The following is a 12699-nucleotide window of genomic DNA, read 5'->3' on the forward strand; positions in this document are numbered from 1 at the left end:
TACTGTAAAGGTTGCATGCTTAAACCGGGATGTCTAATGTCCCCGTCCTGGTCTCATTGTCAGAGGCACAGCATAACATAGCATGCCAGACATGGCCATGCAGTGCCATGCCAAGCCAACTGCCCCTTCCCCATGCTTGCTGCATCATGCATTTTCAAGGCATAGTCAATCAGAGGCCTGACTTTGTCTTTTTCTATCACTTCAAAATTCAACATGCTACCTTCTGACTGCAGCTAATAAGGGCTCTTTCACCTGCACAACATTTTACCCTGCATTAAATCAAAACCATTCAACCTATTTTATTATCTGCATGGCACCTTCCTCACATAATACAGCTCAATTCTGGCCCCCCTTAGGCCATATTTGTGCTCTCCAGAACACCAATTTGAAGAAAAAACGAATTCATTCATAAATGAAGATAAGACCTTGCTCCTATTTAAACTACTTGAGCAAAAAGAGGGAGGTGGCAGGTGGGGGTGGCAAGATTTGTAAATGTGCCTAACTAATGCAATCAAATAATGAGTTAAATTGTTCCGGTATTTTTTTTAAGTAAAAATAATCTTTTTACGTGCAAAAAATCAAATACTTGATTTTTTTCAATCTAAAGATACTTTAAAGGCTGTGGCTGGATTCAAACCCCTGTCCATGAGTATCTTCCTGCACCAAAGGCACTAGACTTTGCCACTGAGCTAGATGCCCTTGATGGGCTTCACTTGTGCAAGAGACCCTATCAGCATCTGACAGGCCTTGGTGTCATTGCTAATGGCTTCCCCTGCACAGGACACATCAGAGCCATGATATAGCGAAGATTTGACAAGTTAGAGATAGGGAAGCCCGTCTGGTCCAGTGGGTAAGTTCCTGCCTTCCACCCAGACAAGCAGGGTTCGATTCCCATGCCTGGCAGATGACACATTCAATTTCTCAGCAAGCAACTGTGAGTTAACCCCTTTTTTCTTGTAGTTTACCTTCCAAATCCTGCAACACCTTCACCACAAATACAGTCCAATCATTCCTCGATACTCATTCACTCAGTCATTCCACTTCTCCATTCTACAGGCTCAACAAAAACCAACAAGAACAAGAGCTGGTTCTGCAAGCAGATTTAAAGCCTCTCTTTGGATTTATCTTGATGCTGCTGCCCTCTAGTAATGTTATATGGCAACTGCAGCATAATCACAGGATTGAGAAAGGGGCAGTCCTATGCAAATAATCTCCTCCCATGATAACTTCTCTGAGCTTCTGTAGTGGTACGATGATAGGATCTTCAACAAATGGTCTTCAGCAGATTTCTAAAGTTGCCAAATTGTCTTAGGCTAAGGATTGTTCCAGTCGAAGGCCTTCAGATAAGGACCCCACCCTCACTTAGCAGTGTCCAGATTTACCTGCAGTAATGCTCTATACAGAACATGGGCGTTCGTGGGCTTACTGTAAAGGTTGCATGCTTAAACCGGGATGTCGAAAGTCCCAGTCCTGGTCTCATTGTCAGAGGCACAGTATAACATAGCATGCCAGACATGGCCATGCAGTGCCATGCCATGCCAAGCCAACTGCCCCTTCCCCACGCTTGCTGCATCATGCATTTTCAAGGCATAGTCAATCAGAGGCCTGACTTTGTCTTTTTCTATCACTTCAAAATTCAACATGCTACCTTCTGACTGCAGCTAATAAGGGCTCTTTCACCTGCACAACATTTTACCCTGCATTAAATCAAAACCATTCAACCTATTTTATTATCTGCATGGCACCTTCCTCACATAATACAGCTCAATTCTGCCCCCCCTTAGGCCATATTTGTGCTCTCCAGAACACCAATTTGAAGAAAAAACGAATTCATTCATAAATGAAGATAAGACCTTGCTCCTATTTAAACTACTTGAGCAAAAAGAGGGAGGTGGCAGGTGGGGGTGGCAAGATTTGTAAATGTGCCCAACTAATGCAATCAAATAATGAGTTAAATTGTTCCTGTATTTTTTTTAAGTAAAAATAATCTTTTTACGTGCAAGAAATCAAATACTTGATTTTTTTCAATCTAAAGATACTTTAAAGGCTGTGGCTGGATTCAAACCCCTGTCCATGACTATCTTCCTGCACCAAAGGTACTAGACTTTGCCACTGAGCTAGAGGCCCTTGATGGTCTTCAGTTGTGCAAGAGACCCTATCAGCATCTGACAGGCCTTGGTGTCATTGCTAATGGCTTCCCCTGCACAGGACACATCAGCGCCATGATATAGGGAAGATTTGACAAGTTAGAGATAGGGAAGCCCGTCTGGTCCAGTGGGTAAGTTCCTGCCTTCCACCCAGACAGGCAGGGTTCGATTCCCATGCCTGGCAGATGACACACTCAATCTCTCAGCAAGCATCTGTGAGTTAACCCCTTTTTTCTTGTAGTTTCCCTTCCAAATCCTGCAACACCTTCAACACAAATACAGTCCAATCATTCCTCGATACTCATTCACTCAGTCATTCCACTTCTCCATTCTACAGGCTCAACAAAAACCAACAAGAACAAGAGCTAGTTCAGCAAGCAGATTTAAAGCCTCGCTTTGGATTTATCTTGATGCTGCTGCCCTCTAGTAATGTTATATGGCAACTGCAGCATAATCACAGGATTGAGAAAGGGGCAGTCCTATGCAAATAATCTCCTCCCATGATTACTTCTCTGAGCTTCTGTAGTGGTACGATGATAGGATCTTCAACAAATGGTCCTCAGCAGATTTCTAAAGTTGCCAAATTGTCTTAGGCTAAGGATTGTTCCAGTCGAAGGCCTTCAGATAAGGACCCCACCCTCACTTAGCAGTGTCCAGATTTACCTGCAGTAATGCTCTATACAGAACATGGGCGTTCGTGGGCTTACTGTAAAGGTTGCATGCTTAAACCGGGATGTCTAATGTCCCAGTCCTGGTCTCATTGTCAGAGGCACAGCATAACATAGCATGCCAGACATGGCCATGCAGTGCCATGCCAAGCCAACTGCCCCTTCCCCACGCTTGCTGCATCATGCATTTTCAAGGCATAGTCAATCAGAGGCCTGACTTTGTCTTTTTCTATCACTTCAAAATTCAACATGCTACCTTCTGACTGCAGCTAATAAGGGCTCTTTCACCTGCACAACATTTTACCCTGCATTAAATCAAAACCATTCAACCTATTTTATTATCTGCATGGCACCTTCCTCACATAATACAGCTCAATTCTGGCCCCCCTTAGGCCATATTTGTGCTCTCCAGAACACCAATTTGAAGAAAAAACGAATTCATTCATAAATGAAGATAAGACCTTGCTCCTATTTAAACTACTTGAGCAAAAAGAGGGAGGTGGCAGGTGGGGGTGGCAAGATTTGTAAATGTGCCCAACTAATGCAATCAAATAATGAGTTAAATTGTTCCGGTATTTTTTTTAAGTAAAAATAATCTTTTTACGTGCAAAAAATCAAATACTTGATTTTTTTCAATCTAAAGATACTTTAAAGGCTGTGGCTGGATTCAAACCCCTGTCCATGAGTATCTTCCTGCACAAAAGGCACTAGACTTTGCCACTGAGCTAGAGGCCCTTGATGGGCTTCACTTGTGCAAGAGACCCTATCAGCATCTGACAGGCCTTGGTGTCATTGCTAATGGCTTCCCCTGCACAGGACACATCAGAGCCATGATATAGCGAAGATTTGACAAGTTAGAGATAGGGAAGCCCGTCTGGTCCAGTGGGTAAGTTCCTGCCTTCCACCCAGACAAGCAGGGTTCGATTCCCATGCCTGGCAGATGACACATTCAATTTCTCAGCAAGCAACTGTGAGTTAACCCCTTTTTTCTTGTAGTTTACCTTCCAAATCCTGCAACACCTTCACCACAAATACAGTCCAATCATTCCTCGATACTCATTCACTCAGTCATTCCACTTCTCCATTCTACAGGCTCAACAAAAACCAACAAGAACAAGAGCTGGTTCAGCAAGCAGATTTAAAGCCTCTCTTTGGATTTATCTTGATGCTGCTGCCCTCTAGTAATTTTATATGGCAACTGCAGCATAATCACAGGATTGAGAAAGGGGCAGTCCTATGCAAATAATCTCCTCCCATGATTACTTCTCTGAGCTTCTGTAGTGGTACGATGATAGGATCTTCAACAAATGGTCTTCAGCAGATTTCTAAAGTTGCCAAATTGTCTTAGGCTAAGGATTGTTCCAGTCGAAGGCCTTCAGATAGGGACCCCACCCTCACTTAGCAGTGTCCAGATTTACCTGCAGTAATGCTCTATACAGAACTTGGGCGTTCGTGGGCTTACTGTAAAGGTTGCATGCTTAAACCGGGATGTCTAAAGTCCCAGTCCTGGTCTCATTGTCAGAGGCACAGCATAACATAGCATGCCAGACATGGCCATGCAGTGCCATGCCAAACCAACTGCCCCTTCCCCACGCTTGCTGCATCATGCATTTTCAAGGCATAGTCAATCAGAGGCCTGACTTTGTCTTTTTCTATCACTTCAAAATTCAACATGCTACCTTCTGACTGCAGCTAATAAGGGCTCTTTCACCTGCTCAACATTTTACCCTGCATTAAATCAAAACCATTCAACCTATTTTATTATCTGCATGGCACCTTCCTCACATAATACAGCTCAATTCTGGCCCCCCTTAGGCCATATTTGTGCTCTCCAGAACACCAATTTGAAGAAAAAACGAATTCATTCATAAATGAAGATAAGACCTTGCTCCTATTTAAACTACTTGAGCAAAAAGAGGGAGGTGGCAGGTGGGGGTGGCAAGATTTGTAAATGTGCCCAACTAATGCAATCAAATAATGAGTTAAATTGTTCCTGTATTTTTTTTAAGTAAAAATAATCTTTTTACGTGCAAAAAATCAAATACTTGATTTTTTTCAATCTAAAGATACTTTAAAGGCTGTGGCTGGATTCAAACCCCTGTCCATGAGTATCTTCCTGCACCAAAGGCACTAGACTTTGCCACTGAGCTAGAGGCCCTTGATGGGCTGCACTTGTGCAAGAGACCCTATCAACATCTGACAGGCCTTGGTGGCATTGCTAATGGCTTCCCCTGCACAGGACACATCAGAGCCATGATATAGGGAAGATTTGACAAGTTAGAGATAGGGAAGCCCATCTGGTCCAGTGGGTAAGTTCCTGCCTTCCACCCAGACAAGCAGGGTTCGATTCCCATGCCTGGCAGATAACACACTCAATTTCTCAGCAAGCAACTGTGAGTTAACCCCTTTTTTCTTGTAGTTTACCTTCCAAATCCTGCAACACCTTCACCACAAATACAGTCCAATCATTCCTCGATACTCATTCACTCAGTCATTCCACTTCTCCATTCTACAGGCTCAACAATAACCAACAAGAACAAGAGCTAGTTCAGCAAGCAGATTTAAAGCCTCGCTTTGGATTTATCTTGATGCTGCTGCCCTCTAGTAATGTTATATGGCAACTGCAGCATAATCACAGGATTGAGAAAGGGGCAGTCCTATGCAAATAATCTCCTCCCATGATTACTTCTCTGAGCTTCTGTAGTGGTACGATGATAGGATCTTCAACAAATGGTCTTCAGCAGATTTCTAAAGTTGCCAAATTGTCTTAGGCTAAGGATTGTTCCAGTCGAAGGCCTTCAGATAAGGACCCCATCCTCACTTAGCAGTGTCCAGATTTACCTGCAGTAATGCTCTATACAGAACATGGGCGTTCGTGGGCTTACTGTAAAGGTTGCATGCTTAAACCGGGATGTCTAATGTCCCAGTCCTGGTCTCATTGTCAGAGGCACAGCATAACATAGCATGCCAGACATGGCCATGCAGTGCCATGCCAAGCCAACTGCCCCTTCCCCACGCTTGCTGCATCATGCATTTTCAAGGCATAGTCAATCAGAGGCCTGACTTTGTCTTTTTCTATCACTTCAAAATTCAACATGCTACCTTCTGACTGCAGCTAATAAGGGCTCTTTCACCTGCACAACATTTTACCCTGCATTACATCAAAACCATTCAACCTATTTTATTATCTGCATGGCACCTTCCTCACATAATACAGCTCAATTCTGGCCCCCCTTAGGCCATATTTGTGCTCTCCAGAACACCAATTTGAAGAAAAAACGAATTCATTCATAAATGAAGATAAGACCTTGCTCCTATTTAAACTACTTGAGCAAAAAGAGGGAGGTGGCAGGTGGGGGTGGCAAGATTTGTAAATGTGCCCAACTAATGCAATCAAATAATGAGTTAAATTGTTCCTGTATTTTTTTTAAGTAAAAATAATCTTTTTACGTGCAAGAAATCAAATACTTGATTTTTTTCAATCTAAAGATACTTTAAAGGCTGTGGCTGGATTCAAACCCCTGTCCATGAGTATCTTCCTGCACCAAAGGTACTAGACTTTGCCACTGAGCTAGAGGCCCTTGATGGTCTTCAGTTGTGCAAGAGACCCTATCAGCATCTGACAGGCCTTGGTGTCATTGCTAATGGCTTCCCCTGCACAGGACACATCAGCGCCATGATATAGGGAAGATTTGACAAGTTAGAGATAGGGAAGCCCGTCTGGTCCAGTGGGTAAGTTCCTGCCTTCCACCCAGACAGGCAGGGTTCGATTCCCATGCCTGGCAGATGACACACTCAATCTCTCAGCAAGCATCTGTGAGTTAACCCCTTTTTTCTTGTAGTTTCCCTTCCAAATCCTGCAACACCTTCAACACAAATACAGTCCAATCATTCCTCGATACTCATTCACTCAGTCATTCCACTTCTCCATTCTACAGGCTCAACAAAAACCAACAAGAACAAGAGCTAGTTCAGCAAGCAGATTTAAAGCCTCGCTTTGGATTTATCTTGATGCTGCTGCCCTCTAGTAATGTTATATGGCAACTGCAGCATAATCACAGGATTGAGAAAGGGGCAGTCCTATGCAAATAATCTCCTCCCATGATTACTTCTCTGAGCTTCTGTAGTGGTACGATGATAGGATCTTCAACAAATGGTCTTCAGCAGATTTCTAAAGTTGCCAAATTGTCTTAGGCTAAGGATTGTTCCAGTCGAAGGCCTTCAGATAAGGACCCCACCCTCACTTAGCAGTGTCCAGATTTACCTGCAGTAATGCTCTATACAGAACATGGGCGTTCGTGGGCTTACTGTAAAGGTTGCATGCTTAAACCGGGATGTCGAAAGTCCCAGTCCTGGTCTCATTGTCAGAGGCACAGTATAACATAGCATGCCAGACATGGCCATGCAGTGCCATGCCGAACCAACTGCCCCTTCCCCACGCTTGCTGCATCATGTATTTTCAAGGCATAGTCAATCAGAGGCCTGACTTTGTCTTTTTCTATCACTTCAAAATTCAACATGCTACCTTCTGACTGCAGCTAATAAGGGCTCTTTCACCTGCACAACATTTTACCCTGCATTAAATCAAAACCATTCAACCTATTTTATTATCTGCATGGCACCTTCCTCACATAATACAGCTCAATTCTGGCCCCCCTTAGGCCATATTTGTGCTCTCCAGAACACCAATTTGAAGAAAAAACGAATTCATTCATAAATGAAGATAAGACCTTGCTCCTATTTAAACTACTTGAGCAAAAAGAGGGAGGTGGCAGGTGGGGGTGGCAAGATTTGTAAATGTGCCCAACTAATGCAATCAAATAATGAGTTAAATTGTTCCTGTATTTTTTTTAAGTAAAAATAATCTTTTTACGTGCAAGAAATCAAATACTTGATTTTTTTCAATCTAAAGATACTTTAAAGGCTGTGGCTGGATTCAAACCCCTGTCCATGAGTATCTTCCTGCACCAAAGGTACTAGACTTTGCCACTGAGCTAGAGGCCCTTGATGGTCTTCAGTTGTGCAAGAGACCCTATCAGCATCTGACAGGCCTTGGTGTCATTGCTAATGGCTTCCCCTGCACAGGACACATCAGCGCCATGATATAGGGAAGATTTGACAAGTTAGAGATAGGGAAGCCCGTCTGGTCCAGTGGGTAAGTTCCTGCCTTCCACCCAGACAGGCAGGGTTCGATTCCCATGCCTGGCAGATGACACACTCAATCTCTCAGCAAGCATCTGTGAGTTAACCCCTTTTTTCTTGTAGTTTCCCTTCCAAATCCTGCAACACCTTCAACACAAATACAGTCCAATCATTCCTCGATACTCATTCACTCAGTCATTCCACTTCTCCATTCTACAGGCTCAACAAAAACGAACAAGAACAAGAGCTAGTTCAGCAAGCAGATTTAAAGCCTCGCTTTGGATTTATCTTGATGCTGCTGCCCTCTAGTAATGTTATATGGCAACTGCAGCATAATCACAGGATTGAGAAAGGGGCAGTCCTATGCAAATAATCTCCTCCCATGATTACTTCTCTGAGCTTCTGAGGTGGTAGGATGATAGGATCTTCAACAAATGGTCTTCAGCAGATTTCTAAAGTTGCCAAATTGTCTTAGGCTAAGGATTGTTCCAGTCGAAGGCCTTCAGATAAGGACCCCACCCTCACTTAGCAGTGTCCAGATTTACCTGCAGTAATGCTCTATACAGAACATGGGCGTTCGTGGGCTTACTGTAAAGGTTGCATGCTTAAACCGGGATGTCTAATGTCCCAGTCCTGGTCTCATTGTCAGAGGCACAGCATAACATAGCATGCCAGACATGGCCATGCAGTGCCATGCCATGCCAAGCCAACTGCCCCTTCCCCACGCTTGCTGCATCATGCATTTTCAAGGCATAGTCAATCAGAGGCCTGACTTTGTCTTTTTCTATCACTTCAAAATTCAACATGCTACCTTCTGACTGCAGCTAATAAGGGCTCTTTCACCTGCACAACATTTTACCCTGCATTAAATCAAAACCATTCAACCTATTTTATTATCTGCATGGCACCTTCCTCACATAATACAGCTCAATTCTGGCCCCCCTTAGGCCATATTTGTGCTCTCCAGAACACCAATTTGAAGAAAAAACGAATTCATTCATAAATGAAGATAAGACCTTGCTCCTATTTAAACTACTTGAGCAAAAAGAGGGAGGTGGCAGGTGGGGGTGGCAAGATTTGTAAATGTGCCCAACTAATGCAATCAAATAATGAGTTAAATTGTTCCGGTATTTTTTTTAAGTAAAAATAATCTTTTTACGTGCAAAAAATCAAATACTTGATTTTTTTCAATCTAAAGATACTTTAAAGGCTGTGGCTGGATTCAAACCCCTGTCCATGAGTATCTTCCTGCACCAAAGGCACTAGACTTTGCCACTGAGCTAGAGGCCCTTGATGGTCTTCAGTTGTGCAAGAGACCCTATCAGCATCTGACAGGCCTTGGTGTCATTGCTAATGGCTTCCCCTGCACAGGACACATCAGCGCCATGATATAGGGAAGATTTGACAAGTTAGAGATAGGGAAGCCTGTCTGGTCCAGTGGGTAAGTTCCTGCCTTCCACCCAGACATGCAGGGTTCGATTCCCATGCCTGGCAGATGACACACTCTATCTCTCAGCAAGCATCTGTGAGTTAACCCCTTTTTTCTTGTAGTTTCCCTTCCAAATCCTGCAACACCTTCAACACAAATACAGTCCAATCATTCCTCGATACTCATTCACTCAGTCATTCCACTTCTCCATTCTACAGGCTCAACAAAAACGAACAAGAACAAGAGCTAGTTCAGCAAGCAGATTTAAAGCCTCGCTTTGGATTTATCTTGATGCTGCTGCCCTCTAGTAATGTTATATGGCAACTGCAGCATAATCACAGGATTGAGAAAGGGGCAGTCCTATGCAAATAATCTCCTCCCATGATTACTTCTCTGAGCTTCTGTAGTGGTACGATGATAGGATCTTCAACAAATGGTCTTCAGCAGATTTCTAAAGTTGCCAAATTGTCTTAGGCTAAGGATTGTTCCAGTCGAAGGCCTTCAGATAAGGACCCCACCCTCACTTAGCAGTGTCCAGATTTACTTGCAGTAATGCTCTATACAGAACTTGGGCGTTCGTGGGCTTACTGTAAAGGTTGCATGCTTAAACCGGGATGTCTAAAGTCCCAGTCCTGGTCTCATTGTCAGAGGCACAGCATAACATAGCATGCCAGACATGGCCATGCAGTGCCATGCCAAACCAACTGCCCCTTCCCCACGCTTGCTGCATCATGCATTTTCAAGGCATAGTCAATCAGAGGCCTGACTTTGTCTTTTTCTATCACTTCAAAATTCAACATGCTACCTTCTGACTGCAGCTAATAAGGGCTCTTTCACCTGCTCAACATTTTACCCTGCATTAAATCAAAACCATTCAACCTATTTTATTAACTGCATGGCACCTTCCTCACATAATACAGCTCAATTCTGGCCCCCCTTAGGCCATATTTGTGATCTCCAGAACACCAATTTGAAGAAAAAACGAATTCATTCATAAATGAAGATAAGACCTTGCTCCTATTTAAACTACTTGAGCAAAAAGAGGGAGGTGGCAGGTGGGGGTGGCAAGATTTGTAAATGTGCCCAACTAATGCAATCAAATAATGAGTTAAATTGTTCCTGTATTTTTTTAAAGTAAAAATAATCTTTTTACGTGCAAAAAATCAAATACTTGATTTTTTTCAATCTAAAGATACTTTAAAGGCTGTGGCTGGATTCAAACCCCTGTCCATGAGTATCTTCCTGCACCAAAGGCACTAGACTTTGCCACTGAGCTAGAGGCCCTTGATGGGCTGCACTTGTGCAAGAGACCCTTTCAACATCTGACAGGCCTTGGTGGCATTGCTAATGGCTTCCCCTGCACAGGACACATCAGAGCCATGATATAGGGAAGATTTGACAAGTTAGAGATAGGGAAGCCTGTCTGGTCCAGTGGGTAAGTTCCTGCCTTCCACCCAGACAAGCAGGGTTCGATTCCCATGCCTGGCAGATGACACACTCAATTTCTCAGCAAGCAACTGTGAGTTAACCCCTTTTTTCTTGTAGTTTCCCTTCCAAATCCTGCAACACCTTCACCACAAATACAGTCCAATCATTCCTCGATACTCATTCACTCAGTCATTCCACTTCTCCATTCTACAGGCTCAACAAAAACCAACAAGAACAAGAGCTAGTTCAGCAAGCAGATATAAAGCCTCGCTTTGGATTTATCTTGATGCTGCTGCCCTCTAGTAATGTTATATGGCAACTGCAGCATAATCACAGGATTGAGAAAGGGGCAGTCCTATGCAAATAATCTCCTAACATGATTACTTCTCTGAGCTTCTGTAGTGGTACGATGATAGGATCTTCAACAAATGGTCTTCAGCAGATTTCTAAAGTTGCCAAATTGTCTTAGGCTAAGGATTGTTCCAGTCGAAGGCCTTCAGATAAGGACCCCACCCTCACTTAGCAGTGTCCAGATTTACCTGCAGTAATGCTCTATACAGAACATGGGCGTTTGTGGGCGTTCGTGGGCTTACTGTAAAGGTTGCATGCTTAAACCGGGATGTCTAAAGTCCCAGTCCTGGTCTCATTGTCAGAGGCACAGCATAACATGGCATGCCAGACATGGCCATGCAGTGCCATGCCAAACCAACTGCCCCTTCCCCATGCTTGCTGCATCATGCATTTTCAAGGCATAGTCAATCAGAGGCCTGACTTTGTCTTTTTCTATCACTTCAAAATTCAACATGCTACCTTCTGACTGCAGCTAATAAGGGCTCTTTCACCTACACAACATTTTACCCTGCATTAAATCAAAACCATTCAACCTATTTTATTATCTGCATGGCACCTTCCTCACATAATACAGCTCAATTCTGGCCCCCCTTAGGCCATATTTGTGCTCTCCAGAACACCAATTTGAAGAAAAAACGAATTCATTCATAAATGAAGATAAGACCTTGCTCCTATTTAAACTACTTGAGCAAAAAGAGGGAGGTGGCAGGTGGGGGTGGCAAGATTTTTAAATGTGCCCAACTAATGCAATCAAAAAATGATTTAAATTGTTCCTGTATTTTTTTTAAGTAAAAATAATCTTTTTACGTGCAAAAAATCAAATACTTGATTTTTTTCAATCTAAAGATACTTTAAAGGCTGTGGCTGGATTCAAACCCCTGTCCATGAGTATCTTCCTGAACCAAAGGCACTAGACTTTGCCACTGAGCTAGAGGCCCTTGATGGGCTTCACTTGTGCAAGAGACCCTATCAGCATCTGACAGGCCGTGGTGTCATTGCTAATGGCTTCCCCTGCACAGGACACATCAGAGCCATGATAAAGGGAAGATTTGACAAATTAGAGATAGGGAAGCCCGTCTGGTCCAGTGGGTAAGTTCCTGCCTTCCACCCAGACAAGCAGGGTTCAATTCCCATGCCTGGCAGATGACACACTCAATTTCTCAGCAAGCAACTGTGAGTTAACCCCTTTTTTCTTGTAGTTTACCTTCCAAATCCTGCAACACCTTCACCACAAATACAGTCCAATCATTCCTCGATACTCATTCACTCAGTCATTCCACTTCTCCATTCTACAGGCTCAACAAAAACCAACAAGAACAAGAGCTGGTTCAGCAAGCAGATTTAAAGCCTCTCTTTGGATTTATCTTGATGCTGCTGCCCTCTAGTAATGTTATATGGCAACTGCAGCATAATCACAGGATTGAGAAAGGGGCAGTCCTATGCAAATAATCTCCTCCCATGATTACTTCTCTGAGCTTCTGTAGTGGTACGATGATAGGATCTTCAACAAATGGTCTTCAGCAGATTTCTAAAG

The sequence above is a fragment of the Pleurodeles waltl genome, chromosome 1_2 (genome assembly GCF_031143425.1).
Source record: "Pleurodeles waltl isolate 20211129_DDA chromosome 1_2, aPleWal1.hap1.20221129, whole genome shotgun sequence".
Taxonomy (NCBI): Eukaryota; Metazoa; Chordata; class Amphibia; order Caudata; family Salamandridae; genus Pleurodeles; species Pleurodeles waltl.